This window comes from Macaca thibetana, chromosome 4, assembly GCF_024542745.1.
Source record: "Macaca thibetana thibetana isolate TM-01 chromosome 4, ASM2454274v1, whole genome shotgun sequence".
Taxonomy (NCBI): domain Eukaryota; kingdom Metazoa; phylum Chordata; class Mammalia; order Primates; family Cercopithecidae; genus Macaca; species Macaca thibetana.
This window is the reverse complement of record NC_065581.1, coordinates 55335388-55340510: the sequence shown is the minus strand read 5'-3', so window position 1 is coordinate 55340510 and position 5123 is coordinate 55335388. Positions and strand designations below refer to the sequence as shown.

The window sequence follows — 5123 nt, the reverse complement described above, 5'->3', positions numbered from 1 at the left end:
CACAATTCAAACCAGTATTATTCAAGGGCTAAGTGTACTTTATATTTAGATGTCTGCCGTGCTGTTTATCTTTGCCTCATGCGAGGTACTTCTTTCCAGTTTTACTCTGTATGCTGGCTGCACAGTTCTAGGACTCCACCTGCCCTCACGTCATAGCCAGAAGGTAAAAGAGGAAACAAGAATTCAGGAAATTCCCCATGATACCAGTTGATTTTCGAGATTATACTCCCTTACCATTGGGGTTATTTTGGTCTTTAACTAGCTGTTTTCTGCATTCTCTCTAGAGTTTTTGGTGGCCATTGGTGAGAGAGAAAGGCTGTAGAGAGCTTATTTTATCTTGGCTGTCAACAGAAGTCAGATTTTTACTACTGCATATTAGTTTTTACCCATCCTAGAATTTCATATAAGTGGGACTATAAGGAGGTACTCTTTTGTGTCTTTTTTTCTCTCATGTTTTTGAGATTCACCCATGTTCTTGCATGTAACAGTGTTTTGTTCCTTTATACTGCTAATTCCATTGTGTGACTGTATCAGTTTTCATATCCATTGATTTTTTTATTTTTTTTAATTTTTTTTTTAGAAATTAATGTTTATTTCCATGTTACTTAAGAACCGGTGCAAGAACAGCTTAAGACCACTCAGTAGTTGCTCCTACCTATTCAGTGGCCCGAGCGATGGGAGCTGCACATCAGTCTTCTGTGGCAGGCTGAGCACTCCAGGCTTCAGAAGGAAACTGCTGAATAGGCACAGAGGACACCTGCATGCCTTCATACCAGTCTGCAACTTCAGGTTGAGTAGCGGTGAACTCAGGAGATGGAGAGGTCTATTCACCTTGAAATTCCTCCTTGGTCACAGCCTTTTCAGCAGCAGCCTGCTCTTCTTTTTCAGTCTCTTCAGCATCTCTGTAGAAGAAGAGATCAGGTATCTCCTCCCACAGGTGTTCACAGGAAATGGTACCACACATGTGCAGAAGTTCTCGGGCCAGCATCCACCAAATCAAACCCACTGAGTGAACTCCCTTTTTGCATGGGATGGCAATCTCCACATAGCACAGAGGAGAATCTGTGTTACACGGAGCAATGGTATGTAAGTTAACATAAGATGCCCCTGTGAGAGGCAGTGGTCAGCCCTGGGATCAGTCCCCAAAAGATGCTGTGGCTCCTGGAAGGGTGCCTGGATCTGGTTAGTGAAGACTCCAAGAGTGAAGCAGCCAGCAGTTGGAATGGCTCCAGTGACAGCAGCAAACTTCAACATGGCCCTCTGGCCACTATTCTTGGAGAATATCACACAGACATCAGCAGGGTTTTCAATGGCAACAATGGCACAAGTTGCCAACAGAAACTTCCCCCAGGTCCTCTTCAAATTTATGATGTAGACACCATCACATTTCTTTTTATAAATGTACTGTTTCATTTGGAAGTCAAGGTTGGTGCCACCTAAATGGGTTTCTGCTGCAAGGAACTTAAGGACATCCTCCTCCTCCATTTGCAGGACATCAAGGGCTCTGTATACTGTAAAAGTTTACCTTTAAGTTACGACAGATATCTAGAACAATTCCATATAGACCCCTCTCTGGGTAGCACATGAAAAGCCCATTCTCTAGTTGATAGATATTTGGGTTGTTTCCAGGATTTGGCTATTATGAGTAAAACTGCTACGAACATCCATGCATAAGTCCTTTTGTAAACATAGGCTTTGATTTATCTTGGGTAAATGACCACGAGTGGAATTTTAGATCACTTAGAAAGTATGTGTTTCACTTTATAAGGCACTGTCAGACTGTGTTACTAAGTTGATGTATCATTTTATAAATCTACCAGAAATACAAAAGCAGGCTAGTTTCTTAAAATCTTTGCCAATCCTTGATATTGTCAATAAGTTTAAAAAGGGGAAAAATAAAAGTACCAGACAAAAATGTAGAACATATTTTGTAAAAACAGAATAAGATAAATTATTTCTAAGTGATAGTGAAAGTTTGATGTCATAAAGAAAGCTTGACTCCATAAAACACAAAATAACTACATGACAAAAATAATGTCAAATGAAAAGAGAAGAAAATGGCTAAAATATTTGTCAAACATATTAAATATGTTGATGTCCTTAATTTTTAAAGAGCTCTTATAAATTAATATGTAAAATACATCAATCCAGCAAAGGTGAAGAGCAGGCAGTTCATAACAGAAAGATATTTTAAAGATGTATAAAGTTGCCCAATTTCACTCAAAATTATTGAAACATGAATTAAAACAAAATATGTCATACTTCTATCAAATTAAAAAGGGATGATTTTTGGCTATGTACTGTGTTGGCAAGAGTTTGGGGAGAAAGCTTCTCATACACTGTTATTGGCTATATTAATTTGTATTTTCCCATTGGACCACAGTTTACTGTATACACAGTGCTTTGGGAAGCACTCTCTTAAGTGGGTTTGTCTTCTGCTCTCACACTGCCACAATAATAATCAACACAGAAGAAGACTTCTCTGATCAAAAGTGAGGAGTTTTTAACCATACACCAAGCAGTGGACACCAGCTGGTTGTCCTCCTATTCAGTACGAACACTATATACTGCGAGATAGTGTCAGATCCCACAGGTTAATACTCAATACCATAAGCTCATCCTTTCCTTCTCTGAAGTCACAATTCCAGGCCTCTGGAACTTCTGACCAATTGGCTTCAAGTTGGCGCTCCCACGATCCTCTCTTTGAGTTTATTTGCTAGAGCAGCTCACAGAACTCAGGGAACCATATCTATTGGCTTATTAGCAAGCATATTTTAAAGGATACAAATAAATAGCCAGATGAAGAGATACATGGGGTGAGGTCTGGGAGGATTTCTAAGTGCGGCAGTTCTGTCCCTGTAGAGTTGGGGTACACCAACCTCCTGGCATGTGAAAGAGTTTTTCAGCTTCCTGTCATTCTCAATGTGTTCGGCTCTCCAGAAGCTCCTGGAACTCCATCCTTTGGGCCTTTTGTGGAGACTTCATTGGTTGTCTATGATGAAAGCAGGGACAACTATGTCAAAATGTGATTGGACAAAAAGGATGTGGTCTAAACTCAGTCAGCCTTGTCCATTCAGATTCTTCTTGATGTCTCTGTGCAGCATTCCTTCCACCAGAGCAGGGAGCAGGACCCTCTCTAGGATGAGGGTTTTATGACCTATAATTGGATTACAGTCCTATTTTGGGCGGGTGAAAGGAGGACAGAAGTTCAGAGAGAAAGCTTGCATTTCCTGAGGCTTGCTTCTGAGGCCTAAAATTCTCCAACATTATAACCAAGACTGTGACAACGATTATGGAAGTTATGAACTAGGAACCATGGATGGAAACGAATCCTAGTATCACACACAGGTGTTAGGATTTAATGTTGAATGTTTATAGAGTGTATTTTATGTATATTGCCTAAATTTATTCTACCAACACCAAAATAATTAGCTATTTTATATTCTCATTAAAAAAAAAAACTTAGAGTTTAGAGAGATGTCTTATTCAGTCAGGTCATACAACTAGTAAGTGGCATAGCTAGGTATAGAGACCTTATTTTTGAATTTCAAGTTCAGTTACATTAATCAGAGTTGACTTACCTTGAAACACATGTATTTTGTTCATCAGTGCATGTCACTATAAAGATGCTACATTTTATTACCTAGATAATGTGCTGGTTTTGTCCTAAGTTTATAGAATTGCTATAACAATGTTGAGGGCATTCTTTTTTTTCCTTATTAAAATCTCGAAGAGGTGCTTTTATTTTTATTTATTTTTGTTTGTTTTAAGGACATGTTTTAAAATCTATCATTTGGACGATTTGGGTTAATAATTTTTGTTTTAGTGTTTTAAAGAATAGGCTCAGTGAAAATACTTTATTAACATGATAAATGATAAGTTTAAATAAAATACATGAAAAAAGAAAGTATAGTTTTGAAATAATTTATGTGACATTGCACCAGCTTTTGAGAGAGTTAATTATTACGAGTTGCTGAACATTACTGCAATTTTCACATGGAAATACTTGCCTCTCCTATTTCCTTGTGTTATTGAAGACACATTATGAAAGCCATAATATCAGCAGCTTGCAATTTGGAACTCATTTGATTTAACTGATAAGAATCTTTTTCATTTCACAAAATATAACTTCACTCAGAAATATAAAACTGTTCTGCTGTATTAAACAGTGAATAATATAAGGATAACAATGTTAATTGGCTTTTGGACTGCAAGTACTTGAATCAACTCTCTTCTCCATCATTTTTCCATTAGATTTTGCTTGAATTACTCAAAAAAACCAAGATATTTATCCTGATTTGCAAAACAATATAACATTTTTCTGATAAGTGTTTTAACATTTTTTGAAATTATCTGCACTGTAAACAGACAGACAAAACAACAACAACAACAACAACACCACAAAACACTAAAGCTACCCTAGAATGCATGTTCAGCTGGTTAGCCATTAAACATTTGTTCAATAGCCAATGATAATCTTCAAGTCAAATAGATCAAATAGGGCATTAGGTTATACTATAAAACAACACAGTTGAGTCTGGGAGTTAATCCTATTAAGATTTGAATATTGACTGCTTTTGCAGTCTCCCCTCTTGTGGCAGGATTGGGTACTGGTTAATGATGTGAATTCTGCACTAAAGCCACCTTTCTTTGGCCACCTTCTAGCTGTGTGATTTAGTGAAGACTAACTTGCTTTCTGGACTTCAATTTTCTCATCTGTAGAATAAAAGTAACCACCTGCACACATAGAGAGTTTTAAGAATTAAATGGGACAACCAAGAGAGTGCCTAGTCCAGTGTGTGGAACATTAACAAATACTAAATAAGCATTCATTTTCTTTTTTCCCACTCCTTGACTTCTCCTTTGTCTTCCCTCCAGCCATGAAAGTTTTCAGCTCAGAGGGGCTTGTTGTGGACCCTACATTGTGCCTAGACTCCCTCTCAGGAAGACACCTGCTGCCCCTGCTATGGGTGTGCATTGGTGGAGAGCCTTCAGTTGCCAGCACCTCCAGGGATTGCCTTGGATGCTGCCAACTGCTTTAATAAAAGTCAGAAGTCAGACCCTTTCCCAGGGCAGTCCACTTCTAAATGACAGACCACTCTTTGCATACAGAGGCTGGGCCA

The 5123-nt window shown here is 38.2% G+C and overlaps 1 pseudogene; it reads right to left on the bottom strand.

Annotated features, from left to right (window-relative positions):
- Nucleotides 1-623: 623 nt before the first annotated feature.
- LOC126952060 (40S ribosomal protein SA-like) lies at nt 624-1883 on the bottom strand (annotated as a pseudogene).
- Between the last annotated feature and the right edge of the window lie 3240 nt (nt 1884-5123).